Source organism: Toxorhynchites rutilus, chromosome 2, assembly GCF_029784135.1.
Source record: "Toxorhynchites rutilus septentrionalis strain SRP chromosome 2, ASM2978413v1, whole genome shotgun sequence".
NCBI lineage: Eukaryota > Metazoa > Arthropoda > Insecta > Diptera > Culicidae > Toxorhynchites > Toxorhynchites rutilus.
This window is the reverse complement of record NC_073745.1, coordinates 299,093,446-299,118,858: the sequence shown is the minus strand read 5'-3', so window position 1 is coordinate 299,118,858 and position 25,413 is coordinate 299,093,446. Positions and strand designations below refer to the sequence as shown.

Here is a 25,413-nt window from a genome sequence, read left to right as displayed (position 1 = left end):
AACTAGAATAAGACAACTATTGAGTGTTTTGGTCGAAAAATTATTCAAGATTACCTTAGTATGGGTTCCCTCTCATTGCTCGATTCCGGGGAATGAGAAAGCGGACTCGCTAGCTAAGGTGGGCGCTATAGAAGGCACACTTTTTGAAAGGCAAATTGCTTATAATGAATTTTTCCACATTCCTCGTCAGTATACGCTCGTAAGTTGGCAGCGCATGTGGAGTGGTGATGAGTTCGGTCGTTGGTTACACACAATTATCCCTAAGGTCTCGACGAGTGCATGGTTCAAGGGATTGAATGTAGGTCGTGATTTCATTCGCGTGATATCTCGGCTTATGTGCAATCACTACAACCTAAACGCGCATCTCTATCGCATTGGGCTAGCAGCAAACAATCTTTGTGATTGTGGCGATGGCTACCACGACATCGAGCATGTTGTCTGGTCGTGTATCCGTTTCCATGCTGCTCGCTCTCAGCTCTCTAGAGCACTGAGAGCACAAGGCAGACAATCGGATATCCCCGTCCGGGATATCGTAGGTAGCCGGGATCCTGATCTTCTGCTTCATCTATACCTGTTCCTCAGAAACGCCGATGTCAACGTTTAATGATGTTTCCTTCGTTGTGTCCCCGTTTCATATCCCTCCTATCCGATCGATAAACTTTTATTTAGTCGCGGCAATACATACACACACTCTTTACAGATGCACGGGCCGAAGGTTGTGCAGTCCACTGATTATTCAACAAGAGCCAAAGGTTGTACCGCTCATGACAACTCTACACGAACTGATGATTGCGCCGCCGAAGTATCCCGTGTCGGGCACACGTACAGAGCATCGAAGACTGCGACATACCAATTATGAGAACACTTGTAATACTAACCTCGAGTCAACCGCGAGTAATCGGTTACATATTACTAACATAGTCTAAGCAAACATTGTCAAAATATTGAACTCCCGGCCCCGTTAGGCTGACGCCATATGAGCCTTAATAGAATATATATTTTGGATAAAAAAAAAAAATGTTTTAAGTCAAATATGCGCCGTTTTGTTCGATGACTTGTTCCCAACGAGATGCCAACTTCATAATACCCCTGTTATAGAAGCTCGCTTCCTTATTGGCAAAAAACTCGGATAGCCAATTTTCACAGGCCTCTTTTGTGGCTAACTTCTGACTACCTAGCTCGTTCGCCATGGACAAAAACAGGTGGTAGTCACTTGGTGCAAGGTCCGGACTATACGGCGGATGCAAAAGAACCTCCCATCCGAGCTCCCGGAGCTTCTGGCGCGTCACCAAAGAAGTGTGTGGCCTGGCGTTGTCCTGATGGAAGACAATGCGGCCTCTGTTTATCAAAGATGGCCTCTTCTTCATGAGTGCTACCTTCAAGCGGTCCAGTTGTTGGCAGTACAGGTCCGAATTGAGCGTTTGGCCATAGGGAAGCAGCTCATAATAGATTATTCCTTGGCAATCCCACCAAACACACAGCAGAACCTTCCTGGCCGTTAATGAGGGCTTGGCCACCGTCTGAGCCGCTTCAGCGCGCTTCGACCACGACCGTTTGCGCTTCACGTTGTCGTAAGTGACCCACTTTTCATCGCCAGTCACCATCCGCTTCAGAAACGGGTCGATTTTGTTGCGATTCAGCAGCGATTCACATGCGTCGATACGGTCAAAGATGTTTTTTTGCGTCAACGTGTGTGGCACCCATACATCGAGCTTCTTTGTGAATCCAAGCTTCTTCAAATGGTTAATAACGGTTTGATGACTTATCCCCAGCTCTTGGCCGATGCTACGGCTGCTACTATGCCGGTCTTTCTCGGCTAATTCATCGATTTTGTCGCAATTTTCGACGACAGGCCTTCCGGAGCGTGGCGCATCTGCGACGACCTCTACACCAGAACGAAAACGTTGAAACCATCGTTGTGCGGTGGAAATGGAAACTGTATCGGGTCCATAAACTGCACAAATTTTATTGGCAGCTTGAGATGCATTTTTGCCTTTGTCATAGTAGTACTGTAAAATATGTCGGATTTTCTCTTTATTTTGCTCCATATTTGCGACACTATAACTCACGAACGACTTAACCAAACAAAACACTGTCAAGGACTATATTATAGCGCGCAAAAATACCTTTCCAACAATCTATAGTATGACTCGATACAATGAATACAACTAGAACTACGCGCTTACAACGACACCTCGCGGAAATACCGCAGGACTTTTTTGACAGCCTAATATATTCGAATGTGCCCCGCCGCCACCTTTCTATTAATAGGAACACCAGGAAGCCTTGGTGGACTGCAGAGTTGCGAAGGCTGCTAAACAAACTACGTAAAGCCCGCAAACGATTCTTTATCAATAAATCAAACGAAAACCGTGAATCTCTTCGCATCGTGGAAACATATTATAAGGATCTTGTAAAGAACATCTACAGGGCCTACCAGCAGAGGCTTGAATCTGATATGAAACGGAACCCTTCGGCGTTCTTACGGTGAGGAAACTGAGGCACATTGCAGCTTGCAGGCCGATATCGATTCTCTAGCGCAGTGATGCAAAGACAACGGCATGTGTGTGAACACAAGTAAGTGCAAGGTGATCACTTTTCGTTGTTGCTACGAGCCGATAAACTACCAATACAACATCGACACTTTTTCCTTGGATCGCGTACATTCTATCCGTGACTTGGGTGTTATCATGGACTCTACGCTACGTTTCAACGATCACATCTGTGCTATCACCTCCAAAGCATTCTCTATCCTGGGATTTCTACGTCGAAATGCGTCACAGTTCACCGACGTATATGCATTAAAGGCTTTGTACTGTAGTTTAGTGAGGAGCAACTTAGAGTACGCTGCACCGGTCTGGGCCCCATATCACGTTTCCGAGATTGTACGTATTGAGCGTGTACAGAAATGTTTTATTCGCTTTGCATTGCGGCGTCTCCCGTGGAATGACCCCGCCCATCTTCCCCATTACTCGGAACGTTGTCGTCTAATCGACTTGGAATTGCTCACGGCAAGGCGACTGAAGATGCAACGACTGATTGTATTAGATATCCTCAGTGAAAACATCGATTGTGCAGATCTTCTTCTGCATATTCCAATAAACGTTCCTCAACGTCAGCTTCGATTCTCCACATTAATTGCTGTTCCCGGACATAGAACATGTTATGGCTACAATAACCCATTAAGTTCCTGCCTCCGAGCCTTCAACAATGTCTGCCAATTTTTTTATTTCAACATGACTAAAGATTGTTTTAAAGCTAGGATTATGAATATATTATAAGTATAACCAGTCTGTACGATACTCTCGAACACGATGAATAAATAATAAATAATAGACTAGTTGCATAGAAATGTTAAATGAAGACTAAAAACATGTTAATTTGAAAAGTCATAGCTCAAAAACGAAAAAAATACATCTCTGATTTTTGGTTATGTTGTGAGAAAAAAATCTCAGCTTTAAAGGAAAAAAATATGAAAAATATAGCTTGTTCCCGAGACCATGTAAACTATTAAAAAACAAATACAATCACTAATTTCAAAAACAATATTCATTTTTTTTTAAAGTGTAGTATGTTTCTAAAATAGATTTTTTTAAATATATTATTAAATTAAAGCTAATTGGCTTTAATTTGATATCTTAATCATCTGAATTGGTCTGATAGTTCAAAAGTTATAAGATTTTGAAACAAGTAATTTTTGGAAAAAATGGGGAAAAAATATTTTTTCGGACTTCCCTAAAATCGAAATAGTTATCCTAACACGAAAATGAGAAATATGGGTCTAATATTTTGCGATAAGGAACAAAACAACCAATTTTCACGAAAATCTGAGAACCACTATATTGGTTTGGCATGGAATGGCTGAAGAGATATCTTGTTTGGTAGGCGTTGTGCAGTTTTTGGGTTAAGTGTAATTTTTTGTTACATCCGCTTCCGCTTTATTGGAAACTAGCTAACCTGGCAAACTTCGTCCCGCCCAAAATTTATTTTTCGTTATCACATTCACGTACAAGATTTTTCAATAACTTGCAAATAACATGTTTATCCGTTACATGGAATAAATGTTTGATACGTAAAATATTATAGAATAAAGACAGCCCTGAATCGGACAATTCCTTTCTCGAGTCTTGCTCTTATCAACACATGCGGTGATCCATTTTTATTTATATAGATAGAAGAAGATATAGGAGTGCGTTTTATCACAGTAGAAAAAAATTAAATTGTCATGTTTGGTTGAAATATGTGTATTATTTTTACGGGACCCCCTCTCCATTTCAGAGAAGGGAGGGGTGTCATACCATCATAGAAACATTTCTCATATTCAAAAACCTTCACATGCCAAATTTGGCTCCATTTGATTGATTAGTTTTCGAGTTATGCAGAAATTTGTGCTTCCTAGAGATGAGAGAGGAGTGTCGAACCACCATAGAAACGTTTATAGATCCCTAAAACCTCCATATGTCAAATTTGGTCCCATTTGCTCGATTAGTTCTCGAGTTCTCGAGTTCTCGAGAAATTTATGTTTCATTTCTATGGCAGCCCCCTCTCTTTCAGAGGCAGGGGAGGAGTGTCTATCTACCATAGGAATGTTTCGTGTCCCCTAGAACCTTCTCATGCCGAATTCGGCTCCATTTGCTTGATTAGTTTTGGAGTTATGCAGAAATTTGTGTTTCATTTGTATGGCAGCCCTCCCTTAGAGAAAGAGGTGGAGAGTCTAACCACCATAGAATTATTTATTGCACCCTAAAACCTCAATATGCTTAATTTGGATTCATTTGATTGATTAATTCCCGAGTAATGTAGAAATTTGTGTTTAATTTGTCATTGGTGTTATTGGTTATTTTGTAGTCAGTACACGAAGCGATTAGTCAGTATTTAGTTAATCGAATACTGACGAATATTGACTATTCGATTAATCGAATATCGACTGCAAAATTCGATTATTGATCTAACAATTACCGCGCAATCAATAGTGGGAGCGAACCAATAGTTTGCCTCGGTCAATTTATTTAAAACTAGCTAACCCGGCAAACTTCGTCCCGCCCATTTACTTGATTAATTCTCGGGTAATGCAAAAATTTGTGTTTCATTTGTACGGCAGCCCCTTCTAAGAGAGGGGGAAGGAGTATCTTAACACCATAGAAACATTTATTGCATCCTAAAACCTCCACATGCCAAATTTGGTTTCATTTGCTTGATTAATTCTCGAGTAATGCAGAAATTTGTGTTTCATTTGTATGGCAGCCCCCCCTTAGAGAGGGGGGAGGGGTCTCAAAATATCACGAAAACCTTCCCCGGCCCCAAAAACCCCTACATACCAATTTTCATGTCGATCGGTTCAGTAGTTTCCGAGTCTATAAGAATCAGACAGACAGACAGACATCACTCCATTTTTATATATATATAAGATTTAGAGAACAACAAAACCCGAACATCTACTGCTGCACGGTTTTTGTTGTCAATATGCGATTAATCGATAAATTGAAACAGGATCACTAGTCGCAGCTAAAAGTATGAGATCACCTTAAGGGATATAGTATTGTTGTACGAATTTTTAAACGGGTTCCTTGAAACAATTTTTTTCCAGCTGGTGATATCGATATCTCAGGATCTACTCGGCCGATTTGGCTGAGATTTTTTATCAGTGAGTAATATTGAATTACTTTTCAGCCGAACTGTTAAGGTGGAAAACCGATTACTCGCGGTGGACTCGAGTATAGAAGGGTGACATATTTTTTGTGGAAAAGGATGGGATATGTTGAGAGCATACTCAATTCTTAAATCTATTCGTATATCTATTGTATATTTACATTTCAACTTATTTTACTGTTTATAGCAAGGGGGCAAATTGCTCGCAATGGAAGAGAAGGAGGGTATAAGGATATAGGGACAATTACACACGAAGATCGATAGTTTCAAGGAAAACATATACAGGGTACCTGCGATATAATGTACATTTCACTTTCAAAATTGTACGTGGTATCGAATTGTACGTTATATCGAAGCATAATAAAGAACTCAGAAACGTAACTTGTATTATTTTATTGTGTTGCTGTTTGGATAAGGTTGATTAATAACTTCAACTAAAAGACGAAGCTAGACTTTCTCATGATGTATTCCTTCGTACTGTTGATTAAAGCTTCATTCATTTAGAATCCGGAATCACAAAACCAGTTGTATTTCGGGATTGGTTAAAGATACGAGAAATGTTCTAGTTTTAAAATACAGATAATTTATTGTTCTTTCAGAAAAAAAATATTTAAAAAATTATTCCTTCACACTTTGAAAATGTGTACGTTATATGGAGGTAAAATGTATGTTATATCTAGTGATGTTAAATCGAAGGCACGTTATAACGAGGGTACTTTTTATCGAAGTTTCGTAATGATTATAACGTTGTTGACAGCTGGATACCTTACTGGTAGTTTCGGTTCTGAAGCAACGGGGTGCCGCAGAACGATAAATATTTTGAAATTTCAGGACAATACCTAGAGCATTACATAGGGGTTTTTAGAATTTCCGAAAATTGCCAGAATGGCGACCATTTTTGCTAAAAATGAGTTATTTTTCATGATAAATCGCAGTTTATAAGCTCATAAAAAATCGAAAAAATGAGATATTAAAGCGGCTATGTAAGGATTTAGATAATTCATTTTCACATCCTGAGAAATCGATACGACCAGCTGAAAAAACATGGTTCGAGAAAAACACGTTAAAAAATTCGCACAATAATACTTAATATATCCCTTTAGGTGATCTTATACTTTCGGCTGTAACTTTCCAACGAAATCAAATATCGAACAATTCTTTCAGGACAACATTTCTGAGGACACAAGCTTCCCAAAAATGCAAAATAAATGTTTTTTTCGAGAGTCACCCCTTAAAGTATGGATGTCCACTGTGCCATGTCCCGTGCCATGGCACGCCATTTCTGTGCCATTTTTGTTTGGCACGGCACGGCCCCTGTGCAAAATCGCACGCACTCCAGTGGCAATATATTTACCGCGGCCTTATAAAAGAATAAACAACACAAGTTTTTTTTCCAAACATTAGTACCTTCTTTAGTATTTGTAAGCGATTTGTATAAACCAGGGATGTCCAAACGGTAGTCCGCGGTCTACCGGTCGCCCGTGTAGGTATTCTTAGGTGCCCGCCAGCTGGTCTATGATAGTGTCACCTCCAAAATTAATTATAAGAATAGATATATCTTCATTATTGTTTCGGTTTTAATATTTTTTTTCTAAATTGTTAGTTATTTTTTATTAACACATCCAGTTCGATCATAACTTGTAATGAAACAAAAAATTGTCAGTAGAAACAATTTTTTCTCCAAGCATATCATTTGCTAAATGACCGATTGAAAATTCTGGACACATCCAGCATAAGGTTTCGAGAATCAGGAAAAACTATTTTTTTGGAGAGAACTTCGCCTTTGAAGACGGCGAATGCGAGTTTTAATGAAGTATTATTATTTTTATTTGACAAATAAGCAATGCAATGTGAATTAATTGTGCCAATTTGTTTCAAGAAATATAGTCACGAATAGAACGACCCTATTATAGAGTCTAGTTGAACAGAATTTTACTCGTTAGCTCAACATTTCGAAATATGCAATTCGTCATGTCATGACGTTCGAGGAAGAACTCGATTCGATAAGATTCTATCGATTTACAAAATAAGAAAATTTGCTTGGTGGGATAGTTATAGAGATCGAATTGACCGTTCGATTCAATTTACATAATAAGGACCAATATTTCCGATAGATAGTTCTTATTAGTGATGAAACGGATAGTTGTTTGACCGGATACTGGATGACTGGCAAGCTTCGAGGCCGGACGACCGGATATTCGACTTTTTATTTGCAAATACGAAACACGAAGAAACTGCATGTGTACATGAAGCAAATAGAGGTTTATATTTTAGGTAGTAATAAATGCATTTTTACAGAAAAATAAGGAACTATGATTAAATTTTCCATATAGAATGAATATTCCCTAACAGAGTATCAAGTTTTCTGCATGGAATATTGAACAGTTTTTGTTCTGTCAAGGATTTTCTATTACAATTATGATTTTTTGTGGATATATTGAAATAATCTTAATACTAGCCGAGTAAGAGTACAAACTACGAACTCAAATAAGCAGAGAAAATCAATCAACTATTTTCATTCTAGATTTGGAACTGTCTTCAGGGATGATTAAACGAAGCAAAAGAGACGAAAATGAATTAAATCTCACACGCGAAGCTCAAGATATCTTTTGGCACAATTTCAACGAAGTGGTAAATGGAAATGATAGTCAGTTTCCATTTAAAAAATTCCATCACATACGAAATCGACTGTAATGCGAAAACAATTCAAATCGATCGCAATCACGTTCCTTACGTTTGGTGGTCATCAAAATCTAAATCCAAATCCAAGCAGTACCGTCATCCGGGGGCAAATTGATCACCGGAGTGAAATTTATCAAACGTATTACTGAAAACAAAAATAAATATTCCGAGGTATTATGCAATTTAATTTCAAACTTTTTTAATCTGACATGTTCAATAATCATTAATATTAATAATCAGGTTCTTTTTGTCATTGGCTCTCAAAGAATCACTTATTAAATTGCATGAACATATTTTTCTGAATTTTCATTTTTAACAATGGCAAAGAGGCTCAGTTTCAAAACATCAAAGCATTCATAGACGCTCAACATATTGATTTCCTTCTAGTCGATACTTCCTGAATTGAATAGTTAATCAAATACTTGTAATTACTATTCAAACAAGTGTGAAAAAGCTATTTTACAAAAAAGCACCACGAATTACCAGAACCGAATCATATCGAATCGGATGTCGCATAGACGCATAGATTGATCAATTCACTCCGATGCTACATTTTGAAATTACCCGCTAAAAATTTTTCAAATTAACGCTTAAGGATTTTTTGAAAATAAATTTCCATATCGTTTTGTGACCTTAGCACCAGTACTGATTTTCAAAATAACATTTTTCTGAAAATAGTGTTCAATTTGCCCCCGGTTTACGGTACACTTAATTCGAAAGGTTCGTTACAGTTTATCTTTCAGCTCCTTGCAGTAGTGTTTATAGTAAAAGACTGTTCTTTGAACGTACGGAGCAAAGCGTAATCGATCGTTTCAAAACACTATAATAAATGTAATATCCTAATGAATTAATCTTATGAGTAAGAATCACTCTAATTTTGAAAAAAAAATTATCTTGTGTTAATGAAAAATCATTAACTTTTTTTTTTCTAATACTCGGTATCTAGCCGGATAGTTACAGGATATCCGTTTCATCTCTATTTCTTATACCTCTTGGTAATTGAGGAATATAATAATCATCTTGGGTGTCGTTTAATGAAAAATAAATACATGTTGCGAATGCAAATTGTATGTCATAAATGCAATTCCCTTGAAATGAAAAAAAAAACACATATTAATTGATAAGACTTTACAGAAAATAAAGTATAAGTTATCCGTTAGTTAGTAACCAATAATTATTTTTATTTTATAAAAAAATTATCATTAAATATTCATTAGTATGAATTCCTTTCCTTTAATTAACCCTCTTATACTCGAGCATACGGTCTCACAGATCGAGAATAAATAATTTTGTTATGAGGAAACTGAGTTAAATGACTATTGAAACTGGAAAAATTTTCTAGATTTTTCACATTTATTTATATCTTTTTTACTTTAAAAAAACACCAATAACGCCTAAAAATACACAATAGTAAAATTACAGAAATAAGTATGAGTTATACGAGTTATGATCTTGCGCGAGAGTACAGGAGGGTTGAAACTTTGTTCTATCTTCTAGTACTAAATACATTTTCTAATAACTTTTTGATACAGTCAACGTTGGTAAACCGCAACCTAATATTTGAACGATTAGTCGCCCGCAATGTCCAAAAGTTTGACCACCCCTGGTATAAACAATTATTAATTACACTTACTCAATTTGTTGAATTTTGATAAGAAGATTATATAAAGTTTTTAATTAAATTTGGCTATAGGGTTCTGAGGCATCATTTAATTCTAGGAAAGGGGTCTCTTGCTCCCAAGTATTAGAGGTATATAAGAACTTGTTAGAATCAATTTTTTTTACAATTGCTCCATTATCATAGGTGTGCGTGTCGTCCACACTCTGCAGGTCAATCGCATCCGAGACAACATTCCAGTAATTATTGAAATCGGAAGCATCCATTTTCACGGAAATTCTAAGGAGCTTCCATGAAGAAATGCAAGAATTTTTAATATTAATATTAAAATTTTAATATTATTGTTTTGTATGCGATTGAATTAACATTGCACTTATTTGAGTTTATTCAATTTAAGGTGTACAGGATGAGAATCTGGCTTTATCTTTTCTTGCGAGACAGTGAGTTTCGTACAAAACTAAATGCTTATCCAAAATAAAAATTTTCTTTCGCCGTGTTCGATAGAATTTATTACAAAATATTCTTATCAGAAGCAATTGACACTTAAAAACAGCAGCAAATAGATGAAAAATTGTTACAAATTTTCAAAATGTGTTTCATAATATATGTTTAGTGGCAATTGCAATCGAAATACATGTCCCAAGAACATTTAGCTTCACTAAGTCATGTTTATTCTTTTCGAAATCACTGTTTTCGATATTTATTACCAGCATTGCATTTTATCTAAGATTGCAGACTTTCACGGTATGAACCATGTTTCACTCGACTCTGATCATGTTCTTACATTGGCTTCTTTTCAGTACCTGAACTGTACTTTCAATCCGAACGAAATATATTACGCTGATTTCCCACAAAACGAAGTGTTCCGCGCGGCGGCTATGAAATTCATGAATCAGCACAGACTGTAAGAAATCAATGTGTATGCACCTTTCAAAGGTGAGAATATCACGCTGCGCAACCCACCTGGGATGTGTTTGCGCCTTCACCCAACACACAATGCTCTAATGTTCGTTCGAACGAGTGCCACGATTGCTACGCGCGCGCTCGTAATTGCTACACATAATTCATTTGCCCACATCAATGAAATCCAAGCTCACGATGCGTTCATGTAGGCACACCGCAATGGCGCAAAAGACGATGACTGTTGGTAAAAATTCTTCGCGCCAAGATCTCTTAGCTAAGCTAAGCCAAGCTTGGACTGGCTTTCAGCTAAGCGCATTCGTCGCCCTTCTCGGCGGCATGGCCTTCTGAGAAGAACCACATTACCTAGCAAATGATGGATAGCGGCGGGATAGCGCGAGTCAATTGTCCGATGTGCGTATGACTTTCTTTGAGACGTATACTCACCCGATTTAAGGCGCAAATGAAGAAAATCCAAATTCTTGCCTGGCAAGGGCTCTTGGTTGCCGATCTCGGGGCCTAAAGGAGGAGGCCAATGCACTTTAGACGATGCCGCTGACAGGTAATAACAAAGGGAGCTTATTTGTTGGCGTGAGGAGTTTTTTTTTCTTTGATGGTTTTCTCTTGTTTTATATAGTACAACACTTTCTTTGGATATATTTCGCGCTCTCACATTTCTTCACTAATCACTATCACTACTGTCAGACATGTTTAAACTTCTTTCCAACGTTTCCTTTCGTTCGAAGCAAACCGTTTCGCTGCAACTTCGTTCCGGCTTTTATCTTACACGTTCAATCTATGGTTCCGACCTTGGAACAGCACAATATCACATTCTAACAATTTTTTTGTGAAATATCGACACTTCTTCAAACCCGTTGTCCGGATCACTAGACGACCAGAGGTTAATCAATATCCTCCGACAATTCACAAATCACACACCAGTATCCCGTTTATTTCGGAGGAGTGGACCGAAGCCAGAAAGATGGATGTGTCTCGTAGCGCGTCTGAACCGAGACTGAATAGGATGTGTGGCGGCTCGGAAGAAAGGCTTCAACGAGGCGTGAGCGCGCGGTCCGCTCAACTACTTGCCAACTTTTAACTCTTTGAAACACGGCGGGCTTACCGAGGTAATAAATTGCGCTGAGTATGTCGAGTTGTGTATGCGCGCGCGCCCCGACTGCAGCTCAACTGTAGACTGTGGACAAAACGTTAAATCCACTGAATCACATCGCTGGTCGCTGCTGTTGTTCCTTCCATAATGTTGCTGTTTTTTTTTCTTTCACCTCTCCTGGTGACTGTCAGATGTATATGGTTTATAATTTGCCGCTTTAGATATGTTACTTTTTTTTAATTCGCCTTAAGCTTGATGCAGATTAAGAATTTGGAAGTGATTGCCATCGTATGCGAAGGTATGAGTGTAATATCTCAATCTTGGTATACGTTAGAACTTCAATATTGCATTTTGTAATGATTCCTATTTGTTTTCATGTTCGATATAACTTCAAATCATTTTGAAAACGATGACAATATATATTTTTTTAATTTATTTATTCCTGTATTGCTTAAAGCCTGAACTTTTTTTTGCCATACAAATGAAACACAAATTTCTACATAGCTTAAGAACTAAGCAAGAAAAAGGAACCAAATTGTGTGGAGGTTTAAGGGGGTAAGAAATGTTTTTATGGCGATTCGACACTCCTCCCCTCTCTTTGAAGAGGGGTTGTCATACAAAATAAATACAAATTTCTGCAAAACTCATAAAACTAATCGAGCAAACTGAACTAAATTTGGCACGTAGAGATTTTAGGAGTTAAGATATATTTTTATTGTGATTCGACACTCCTCCCTTTTTTTTAAAGCGAGGCTGCCGAACAAAAGAAACACAAATTTCTACAAAACTCAAGAACTAAGCAAGCAAAGGGAACCAAATTTGGCATGTGGAGGTTTTAGGGGGTAACAAATGTTTATATGGTAATTCGACACTCCTCCCCTCTCTTTAAAGGGGGGTTGTCATACAATATAAACACAAATTTCTGCAAAACGCAAGAACTAATCGAGCAAACGGAACTAAATTTGGCATGTAGGCTTTTAGGGGGTAAGAAATGTTTTTATGGCGATTCGACACTTCTCCCCTCTCTTTAAGGGGGGGCTGCCATACAAAATAAATACAAATTTCTGTAAAACTCATAAAACTAATGGAGCAAACAGAACAAAATTTGGCATGTAGAGGTTATAGGAGTTAAGAAATATTTTTATCGTGATTCGACACTCCTCCCCTCTTTTTAAAGGGGGACTGCCATACAAAAGAAACAGGAATTTCTGCATAACTCAAGAACTAAACAAGCAAACGGAACCAAATTTGGCATGTGGAGGTTTTATAGGGTAATAAACGTTTTCATAGTGATTCGACACTCCTGCCCTCTCTTTAAGGGGGGGCTGCCATACAAAATAAATACAAATTTCTGCAAAACTCATAAAACTAATCGAGCAAACAGAACAAAATTTGGCATGTAGAGGTTATAGGAGTTAAGAAATATTTTTAACGTGATTCGACACTCCTCCCGTCTTTTTAAAGGGGGGCTGCCATACAAAAGAAACATGAATTTCTGCATAACTCAAGAACTAAACAAGCAAACTGAACCAAATTTGGCATGTGGAGATTTTATAGGGTAATAAACGTTTTCATGGTGATTCGACACTCCTGCCCTCTCTTTAAGGGGGGGCTGCCAAACAAAATAAATACAAATTTCTGCAAAACTCATAAAACTAATCGAGCAAACAGAACTAAATTTGGCATGTAGAGGTTATAGGAGTTAAGAAATATTTTTATTGTGATTCGACACTCCTCCCGTCTTTTTAAAGGGGGGCTGCCATACAAAAGAAACAGGAATTTCTGCATAACTCAAGAACTAAACAAGCAAACGGAACCAAATTTGGCATGTGGAGGTTTTATAGGGTAATAAACGTTTTCATGATGATTCGACACTCCTGCCCTCTCTTTAAGGGGGGCCTGCCATACAAAATAAATACAAATTTCTGCAAAACTCATAAAACTAATCGAGCAAACAGAACTAAATTTGGCATGTAGAGGTTATAGGAGTTAAGAAATATTTTTATTGTGATTCGACACTCCTCCCTTTTTTTTAAAGCGAGGCTGCCAAACAAAAGAAACACAAATTTCTGCAAAACTCAAGAACTAAGCAAGCAAAGGGAACCAAATTTGGCATGTGGAGGTTTTAGGGGGTAACAAATGTTTATATGGTAATTCGACACTCCTCCCCTCTCTTTAAAGGGGGGTTGTCATACAATATAAACACAAATTTCTGCAAAACGCAAGAACTAATCGAGCAAACGGAACTAAATTTGGCATGTAGGCTTTTAGGGGGTAAGAAATGTTTTTATGGCGATTCGACACTTCTCCCCTCTCTTTAAGGGGGGGCTGCCATACAAAATAAATACAAATTTCTGTAAAACTCATAAAACTAATGGAGCAAACAGAACAAAATTTGGCATGTAGAGGTTATAGGAGTTAAGAAATATTTTTATCGTGATTCGACACTCCTCCCCTCTTTTTAAAGGGGGACTGCCATACAAAAGAAACAGGAATTTCTGCATAACTCAAGAACTAAACAAGCAAACGGAACCAAATTTGGCATGTGGAGGTTTTATAGGGTAATAAACGTTTTCATAGTGATTCGACACTCCTGCCCTCTCTTTAAGGGGGGGCTGCCATACAAAATAAATACAAATTTCTGCAAAACTCATAAAACTAATCGAGCAAACAGAACAAAATTTGGCATGTAGAGGTTATAGGAGTTAAGAAATATTTTTAACGTGATTCGACACTCCTCCCGTCTTTTTAAAGGGGGGCTGCCATACAAAAGAAACATGAATTTCTGCATAACTCAAGAACTAAACAAGCAAACTGAACCAAATTTGGCATGTGGAGATTTTATAGGGTAATAAACGTTTTCATGGTGATTCGACACTCCTGCCCTCTCTTTAAGGGGGGGCTGCCATACAAAATAAATACAAATTTCTGCAAAACTCATAAAACTAATCGAGCAAACAGAACTAAATTTGGCATGTAGAGGTTATAGGAGTTAAGAAATATTTTTATTGTGATTCGACACTCCTCCCGTCTTTTTAAAGGGGGGCTGCCATACAAAAGAAACAGGAATTTCTGCATAACTCAAGAACTAAACAAGCAAACGGAACCAAATTTGGCATGTGGAGGTTTTATAGGGTAATAAACGTTTTCATGGTGATTCGACACTCCTGCCCTCTCTTTAAGGGGGGGGCTGCCATACAAAATAAATACAAATTTCTGCAAAACTCATAAAACTAATCGAGCAAACAGAACTAAATTTGGCATGTAGAGGTTATAGGAGTTAAGAAATATTTTTATTGTGATTCGACACTCCTCCCTTTTTTTTAAAGCGAGGCTGCCAAACAAAAGAAACACAAATTTCTGCAAAACTCAAGAACTAAGCAAGCAAAGGGAACCAAATTTGGCATGTGGAGGTTTTAGGGGGTAACAAATGTTTATATGGTAATTCGACACTCCTCCCCTCTCTTTAAAGGGGGGTTGTCATACAATATAAACACAAATTTCTGCAAAACGCAAGAACTAATCGAGCAAACGGAACTAAATTTGGCATGTAGGCTTTTAGGGGGTAAGAAATGTTTTTATGGCGATTCGACACTTCTCCCCTCTCTTTAAGGGGGGGCTGCCATACAAAATAAATACAAATTTCTGTAAAACTCATAAAACTAATGGAGCAAACAGAACAAAATTTGGCATGTAGAGGTTATAGGAGTTAAGAAATATTTTTATCGTGATTCGACACTCCTCCCCTCTTTTTAAAGGGGGACTGCCATACAAAAGAAACAGGAATTTCTGCATAACTCAAGAACTAAACAAGCAAACGGAACCAAATTTGGCATGTGGAGGTTTTATAGGGTAATAAACGTTTTCATAGTGATTCGACACTCCTGCCCTCTCTTTAAGGGGGGGCTGCCATACAAAATAAATACAAATTTCTGCAAAACTCATAAAACTAATCGAGCAAACAGAACAAAATTTGGCATGTAGAGGTTATAGGAGTTAAGAAATATTTTTAACGTGATTCGACACTCCTCCCGTCTTTTTAAAGGGGGGCTGCCATACAAAAGAAACATGAATTTCTGCATAACTCAAGAACTAAACAAGCAAACTGAACCAAATTTGGCATGTGGAGATTTTATAGGGTAATAAACGTTTTCATGGTGATTCGACACTCCTGCCCTCTCTTTAAGGGGGGGCTGCCAAACAAAATAAATACAAATTTCTGCAAAACTCATAAAACTAATCGAGCAAACAGAACTAAATTTGGCATGTAGAGGTTATAGGAGTTAAGAAATATTTTTATTGTGATTCGACACTCCTCCCGTCTTTTTAAAGGGGGGCTGCCATACAAAAGAAACAGGAATTTCTGCATAACTCAAGAACTAAACAAGCAAACGGAACCAAATTTGGCATGTGGAGGTTTTATAGGGTAATAAACGTTTTCATGGTGATTCGACACTCCTGCCCTCTCTTTAAGGGGGGGCTGCCATACAAAATAAATACAAATTTCTGCAAAACTCATAAAACTAATCGAGCAAACAGAACAAAATTTGGCATGTAGAGGTTATAGGAGTAAAGAAATATTTTTAACATGATTCGACACTCCTCCCGTCTTTTTAAAGGGGGGCTGCCATACAAAAGAAACAGGAATTTCTGCATAACTCAAGAACTAAACAAGCAAACTGAACCAAATTTGGCATGTGGAGGTTTTATAGGGTAATAAACGTTTTCATGGTGATTCGACACTCCTGCCCTCGCTTTAAGGGGGGGGGCTGCCATACAAAATAAATACAAATTTCTGCAAAACTCATAAAACTAATCGAGCAAACAGAACAAAATTTGGCATGTAGAGGTTATAGGAGTTAAGAAATATTTTTATTGTGATTCGACACTCCTCCCGTCTTTTTAAAGGGGGGCTGCCATACAAAAGAAACAGGAATTTCTGCATAACTCAAGAACTAAACAAGCAAACGGAACCAAATTTGGCATGTGGAGGTTTATGGGGGTAAGAAATGTTTTTATGGTGATTCGACACTCCTCCCCTCTTTTTAAAGGGGGCTGCCATACAAAAGAAACACAAATTTCTGCATCACTCAAGAACTAGGCAAGCAAACGGAACCAACTTTGACATGTAAAGGTTTTAGGAGGTAAGAACTGGAGGAGGTAAGAACAACATTTGTTGGTGATTCGACACTCCTCCCATCTCTTTAAAGGGGGCCTCCATACAAATGAAACATAAATTTTTCTATAACTTAAGAACTAAGCAAGAAAAAGGAACCAAATTTGGCATGTGGAGGTTTTAAGGGGTAAGAAATGTTTTTATGGTGATTCGACACTACTCCCCTCTCTTTAAGGAGAGGCTGTCATACAAGTGAAACACAATTTTTTGCATACCCCGAGGGGTAAGCACAAAACTTGAAGAAGCAATCGTCATATTTGAGATGTCATAATTTTAGTTTATTTCCTGCATCAAATATATATTCCATGTAAGGGAGAAACATGTTATTTGCAAGTGATTGAAAAATCTTGAACGAGAATTGTGTCTGAAAATAATTTTATATTACAATATGGAGTTTTGGTAGAAGTACTAGGAAATTTATAGTGTAAAGAAATTGTAAAAGGTCGATTACGAGATCAATCAATCAAAAGTTCTGCGTTGGGACCAATGAACGTTCGCGTGTATGTTTGAAGGTATTGATAACAAAAAGAACATTTTGGGCGGAACGAAGTTTGCCGGGTCAGCTAGTTATATATACAGGCAAACCCTTTTTTTGTGCGGGGGATAGGGACCGCATAAAAAAAGTTTCCCCTCAAGAAAATAACTCATATCCACGCCGTTCATTGTTCAATTTCCTTTTGTTTCTCTGCTTTGCGATGGGACAGTTTGCCTTTTCGGTTGCGCGTGGCTGTTTTTTTTACTTTTAGTTGCATGTCGAAACTTGTTTCTGACAGCAACAAGTCACGCGCAACTTAGAGCATTTCATGGAAGGATGGGAATGATTTGAGAAGTGGATAATTTATACGCAAACATGCTATATAAACCATCGAAAAAAACTAAATGGACGAGAATTTCGTCAAATATGCTTCTTTTCATATATCGCCGAAAAAAAATCTCACAAAAAAAAACCGCACAAAAAGAAACGCTCATAAACAGGTTTTCTTGTACAGGGTGGGCCATTTAAAGTGGAAGCATCTGGCAACCCCATAACTTTTGACAGAGATGTCAGATTAACAAATGTCATACCGCGTAAGCGTATGACAGCGTCATTGCAGTACAATTTTAACCATGGAACAATACACACCTAAACAACGCGCTGAAATTGTTCAGTTGTACATTCAAAATAACTTCTCAATTGTGTTAACTAAACGTGCGTGGAAAAATAAAAATAAAGTTAAAACATCGCCTGGAGACAACACTATACGTCAATTATATGCCAAATTTATATCGTTTGGTAGTGTTGGTAATGCCAGTCATCTGTCCAGACAACGACCAAGACGTTTCGACGAGAATATTGATGCCGTTCGAGCCAGTGTTGCAGAAACTCCATCGACATCAGGTCGCCATCGTTCGCAAGAGTTAGGCATCGCTCGAACCACTCTCCGACGCATAATTCGTGTTGATTTGAAAATGTTTCCGTATAAAATTCAAATGGCTCAACAACTTAACCCATCTGACTTACCACGTCGACTTGATTTTGCGAAATGGACCATCGAAATGGCCAAAAATGAACGTGGCAAAAAATTGGCAAAAAATCATAATGTCTGATGAGCCGCATTTCAACTTGAATGGAGGAGTGAATAAACAAAATTGTCGGTTTTATGCTACTGAAAACCCTCAATTCATCGAAACGCTACCTCTTTACGACCAAAAAGTTACTGTGTGGTGTGGCATTTATGCCGATAAAGTCATCGGCCCGTACTTCTTTGAAAACGAAAATGGAGCAACGGTAACCGTGAATGGGGAGCGTTATCGGACAATGATAACCGATTTTTTATTGCCATTTGTTCGTGAAAATGAATTGGACAATTACTGGTTCCAACAGGACGGCGCTACATGCCATACAGCGGCTGCCACGACCAAATTATTCAAAATCGGAAGATTAATATCGAAAAACGGCGATTATGACTGGCCACCGAGATCACCTGATTTGACGCCTCCTGACTTTTTTTTATGGGGATATTTAAAATCTAAGGTATACACTGGTAAACCAAGAACCCTGGCTGCGCTGAAAGACAATATCCGACAAGAAATTGCTACCATATCGGCCGAAACATTGGGCAAAGTGATGGAAAATGCCGAAAAAAGGGCACATTTTGCGGTCAAGGCCAGAGGCGGTCATTTACGAGATATCATAATCAAAAAGTAGTTAGAACAAATCTCCTTGGACCAAAATAAATGAATTTAAAAAAAAAATTTAAAAATCCACTTCTTTACTTTGCTATTGCAAAAACAAATCCTTCCACTTTAAATGGCCCACCCTGTATATACACAGCCATTCCATGCCAAACCGATATAGTGGTTCACAGATTTTCGTGGAAAGTGGAAATTTTATTCTTTGTCGCAAACCGTATTTTTTATTTTTTGTTAGGGTGACCATTTCTATTTTAGGGTGGTCCGAAAAATAATTTTTTTCTACTTTTTTCAAAAATGACTTTAAAAAAAATCATAACTTTTGAATTACTGAGCCGATTTAGATGATCGGCATTACAAATTAAAGACAATTAGCTTTTTTTTAAACAATACCAGAGTTACACAAAATTTGAATTTTGTTTCGTTATTATTGATAGTATTTGTTTTTTATAGTTATCATGGTCTCGGGACCAAAGGCGCTATATTTTTTTATATTTTATTTTTTGGAAAGCTGAGAATTTTTCACATAAATGATGGAGGGAATTTGAAACACTTTGTTGACTCTATCTATGAACTGCAGTGTCTTAAGCCGTTTCAGGTACCTAGGTACCTGGTATCTAGGTATAGAGTAAAGCAGGGATTCTCAAAGTGCGACCACTATCGACCACATATCAAATTTTTCATCATATACCATACCAGACACCATTTATTTCGTTAAAAAGCTCGGGATCAAAGGCGCTATATTTTTTATATTTTTTTTTGGAAAGCTGAGAATTTTTCACATAACATATCACATAAGTGCACCCGTGGCCGAGTGGTTAGCATCCCACACTATCATGCCGGGTGTTCGGGTTCGATTCCCGTTCTGGTTGGGGGATTTTTCGTCAAAAGAAAATTCTTCCGGCTTGCACTGTGGTCACGCGTATTCTAGAGCTTGCCACTTTAGAGTACATTCAAGGCGTGTTATTCGGCATAGAAATCTCAACCAAGTATTAATGAACGACGCTAGTTAATGAATACGTTGAGACGGCAAAAGTTCCACAGGGAACGTTAACGCCATTCAAGAAGAAGAAGATCACATAACATATGATTATTTAACTTAAATTAGATAGTCTTTTTTGAAAAATATTAGACTTGCGAAAAAAAAAGATTCGTAATTATTTATTGTATTAGTTTTTTATAGTTCACATGGTTTCGGGATCAAGAATGCTATATTTTTTATTTTTTCTTGAAAGCTGAGGTTTTTTTACATACATATCCAAAAATCAGAGATGTGTTATTTTTCGTTTTTAAGTTATAATTTTTCAAAGTTAATATGTTTTCAGTTTTCGTTCAATATTTCTTTGCGACTATACTGGATGTATGCGACTAGAATTCAATGAGTTGGCAAATGTGTAATTTTTTCAAAGCTAATTGCTAATTGGCTTTAATTTGATATATCGATCGTCTGAATCGGTCAAGTAGTTCAAAAGTAATAATTTTTTGAACAAAGTCATTTTTGAAGAAAACGTGAAAAAAGATTTTTTGGACCATCGGTTAAATTTGAAAAACCATAACTCAGAAACGAAGAAAAACGCCTCTCTGGTTTCGACATATGTTATGTGAAAAATCCTCAGCTTTCCAGAAAAAATATAAAAGAATATAGCGCCTTTGGTTCCGAGACTATGAAAACAATAAAAAACGAATACAATCAATAATAACGAGAGCAGAATTCAAATTTTCTGCAGGTATAGTATTTTTTCAAAAAAGGTGTCGATCATCTGTCTAGTAGGTCTAGTAGTTCAAAAGTCATGAATTTTTGAAATTTTTCTTGCACGCATTAAAAAATCGCTTTTGAAAAAATTGCGTAATTTTGAGCAAATCCTGTAAGTAAAAATCGCATAATTTCGAGAAAATCATGTAAAAAAATATGCCACATTACCGGCACGCGTGGTTGATGCCTTCAAATGGAAACCGAACGCCTCAGTGTCAAATGACATTTTTGTTTATCAATCCTTACTTTTCTGAGTATCCCAATTCTATAGTTCTTCTGTACTTGCAATTGAGCAAAAAAATTCTGAAAATCTGAAAATCGTAACTTTCATCAATTTCGTTCGAAATAAACGAATCCTAGACACAACAAGAAAAGTGAAACTTCGCCTCAGTAACGTATCTCCATAAAATAGAACGCCTGTGCACATTAATATTCTCGTCACCCTCGCTTACTCACTCCATTCACAGCCTTGATACCGGGGCTCCGTGAAAGGTCATCTGAGTCAACCACGCTGTTCTCACTTAATCACTGAAATCATACCGAAAAAACCACTGCCAGGTTCCTTTTTCCTGTGCTGCTGGAATTCGAAGGCGAGAAGCCTTTCAAATTACCGAAAGTGGGTCACAGCTAGAACTTTCGCACGCAACCACCTGTGTCGAAAGGCGACTGTACCACGAACGAACCAAATTTCCTCGTTTACGACCTTGTTTTAGAAGGGATAAGCAGATTAATCGAGCGAATTCAACATACAGTTTGCTCATTAGAGAGCTACGTAAAAGCAAAAAAAAGGGACAGGAAAATGACATCAACGCCGATAACGCTTATAGGCGACGAAACGGGAGTTGCATAAGTTTCGATCAGACGAGAGAGAGAGAGAGAGAGAGAGAGAGAGAGAGAGAGACACAAGAGACATGCGTATGTTGCGCCACCTGATCGGGAAGTCATAAAAAAATCCCCTTTCTCTCATCCACCCACCCTCACATGGTAATTGCATCATCGCGGATGATCGCGTTGGGTTATTCGAAGTATTTTTCCCGCCTAAAACAGCTGTCTAGCATCTCTTGGAATACATACCATCGTGCGTGGCGCGACTCCGCACGCGTCAAACCAAGATTACATCGAGCACGAAAAGAGACTACCACCGATAGGGGGGCCGGTCGAATCGCTTGTAATCTCATCTGTTATTAAGCGACAAGAATCGATGGCGATGTGTCCCGCCGCAGAGACAAGTGGATCAGAGCTCCCAAAAAGGGCTCTCAGCTATGCGGTTGAACACCATGTTCGGTTACGTAACACTTCCTGGAATGCGAAAATTATAACACTCGACAGCGTTCGGCGGCTCGATCGATCGATGTATCTGCGTTGTTTTGACCGTTGGCGGAACTTCGAGCGCGAAGGCAAAGTGGAAGACTTGTCACTGAGATATTCGCCTCGCACTGATCAGCGTCGTATATTGACTCAGTGGTCGGTTGCCTAACGCAACGCTCGATGATCTCCTGCTCCCTGTGATGTGGTGAAGGTTTGTCGCTATCGGCACTATTGGTTACGTGCTTCTCGATGTCATGGATGTTTAGTGAAAATTTTAGGCGGGCGATCAAACAAAACAACGAAGAGAAAAATGTGTGTAAAAACAGTGCTCAGGAATCTGAGCGAAATGTTTCCATTGTGTTATGTATTTTGATTACCCTCATTTGAGAAATTGATGTCGAAGTTTGCTCCAGGGTGCTTTTGGTTATTTGATAGGATCAGAAAATATCGGTCATGTTTCGTAGGGGGAACATTTGTTGAACAAAAACTGTAGTCGCTCATATTAATGAGAATTAAAGAGACCTATGTCTGATGAATTTAGGCGGCAGTAATTGCTTAACACTCCTATACTCGCGCATTGGTCTGTCAGACCGAGAAATCAATAATTCGTTCATTTCTCAGAAAATATCAACACTTCGACTTTGCGTTTCTCTCAAGCTTCGTTATTCGTCGTTCGTCATCGTTTAGCGTATCGCATGTGTTGGTACAAAGGGGACGCGAGTATAGGAGTAACTTTTTTGGACAAGTGCCTTTTTTCATATTCTAGAATATTGTTGAATGAAATGTTTAAACTAATGTTCTTCTTCTTCTTCAATGGCACTAACGTTCCTAGAGGAACTTCGCCGTCTCAACGTAGTATTACTTGCGTCATTTTTATTAGTACTTAGTTGAGATTTCTATGCCAAATAACACGCCTTGAATGCATTCTTAGTGGCAAGCTCTAGAATACGCGTGATCACAGAAGTCGGAGGAAATTTCTTTGACGAAAAATTCCCCCGACCAGAACGGGAATCGAACCCGAACACCCGGTATGTTAGTTACGACGCTAACCACTCGGCCAAGGGAGCACATTAAACTAATGTTAGTGGCGTGGAATATTTATTAAATATAATGCATAAGATCATTACCTGACTATTCTTATTTGATTTCAGTCCCTTTTGTAACAGAATTGATCGGATCCATATATGAACTATTCGTCGATATATTCGTCGCTAGATTCACGTTCAAAAGCAAAATATAAATCTTTGACTTTCGTATAGTTATTCGCTAAATATAAAGGGCATACATATACACACTTGTGAAAGAAATTCACTTGTGGAAGAATTGTAAACAGTAAACTTTAAACTAGACGGTAGCTTATGGTAATTTTTGACAGTTACAGTTTCGGGGATATTTTTTTTATAATGTACAATATCGACAAGAAAACAAGAAAAAGAAAAGGAAGTTCCTAGAAATCCTTTTATATCATCTTTTTATGCCCAATTTTAAAAAAAGGCATTAATTCTTAGTTTACCAAGAAAACAGAGACAAAGAATATTAAAAATATGCAAACTTTATATTTCAGAACCTTTATCATCTGTTAATTACCTAGAAGGTCGTTATACATTCTTATCTTTGATAAAAGACCCGAAAAACACGCAACAACTGCATGAAATGTAAAAAATATGTTCGTTTCGAGCATGCAGTTATGCTATGTTCTGATTCTTACTCCAATGAAACCACAATCGATTAATACGTTTTTATGTTATTTTATAGTTCTTTATACTTCCATCAATTATATTCAGTTGCTTTCTTTTAATTAATAACAGTGAAAAATTCGAATTTCGTTATTTGTGTTGGAGTATCAAAAATTACTCTATTTTGATGCGGCTGAATTAGATGACTATTAAAACATAATAAAGACAAAGAAAACATATGTTTTGGAGTTTTTTCATTCCATCATACCCTCTTCTTCAAATAAATGCCATTAAAGCCTGAAAAATGCACGATGGCAACATTACAGAGAAGTTCAATTTTCGCTCTGTGACACCGTGCGCGAGTATACGTGTTACGATTTTGCACGCGAGTACAGGAGGGTTAAGGGGGGACCCCGGTCTGAAAACCCGAAAAAATCGATTTTTTGTTTTTTTTTTGCATTTTTAGGAAGCTTATGCCTTCAGTAATTTTGTCCTGAAAGAATGTTTCGATATTTATTTTCATTGGAAAGTTACAGCCAAAAGCATGAAGTCACCTCATGGGATATAGTATTGCTGTACGAATTTTTAAACGCGTTTTTTTCTCGAAACCATGTTTTTTCGACTGGGGCTATCGATATCTCAGGAGCTCCCCGACCGATTCGGCTAAAAATTTTTATCAGCATATAAAAATGGATTATCTAAAGCGTTACATAGCCGTTTTTATATATCTAATTTTTTCGATTTTTTATGAACTTCTGAACAGCGATTTTTCATGAAAAATAACTAATTTTTAACAAAAATGGCCGCCATTTTGGCAATTTTTTGAATTTTTAAAAACTTCTATGTAACGTTTTAGGTATTGTCTTAAAATTTTCGAATTCATTCTGCGACATCCCGTTTCTTCAGAGCCGATACCACCAGCAAGGTATCTATTTTCAGACAGCATCTACGCATTCAGCTCTCAACAGCGTAATAATCATAACTCGTTTACTCAAAAAATGGAAAATACATACCCAAACACTTCACTTCATTCCAAACATCTAAAAAAAAAATCACTAAAATTCAATATTTTTCGACCTTCCAGACAGGGGTCCCCCCTTAATCTCACTTTATCAAGTTGGTTATTTTGAGCTCTCATATAAATTACGACACTCCATCCTAAGAAAAATTTGTGGAGAAATGTGCTAACTAAAATACATATGAATTCGCTTATAATTTTCAACAACTTTTCCAAATACAACATTATGATAAGAATATATGTTTAGGAGTTACGTTGAAAAACATTTGAAAGGTCGCTGCCACAAAATGATCAATTATGTATTTTTTGCAATCTTCTCAATATTGGTATCAAATGAAATGATTTGACTA

The 25,413-nt window shown here is 37.6% G+C and overlaps 2 protein-coding genes across 2 annotated transcripts in view; one reads left to right on the top strand and one right to left on the bottom strand.

Moving 5' to 3' along the window:
• Positions 1-12,030, bottom strand: part of LOC129769368 (mucin-2) — a 51,593-nt gene extending 39,563 nt beyond the window's left edge. Inside the window, exon 1 of the mRNA XM_055771598.1 lies at positions 11,297-12,030. The gene's annotated coding sequence lies outside the window, so the exon portion shown is untranslated. The remainder of the gene's footprint in view (positions 1-11,296) is intronic.
• The window catches only part of LOC129766997 (uncharacterized), a 75,452-nt gene that overhangs the window by 21,111 nt on the left and 28,928 nt on the right, over positions 1-25,413 (top strand). The gene's annotated exons all lie outside the window — the stretch shown is intronic.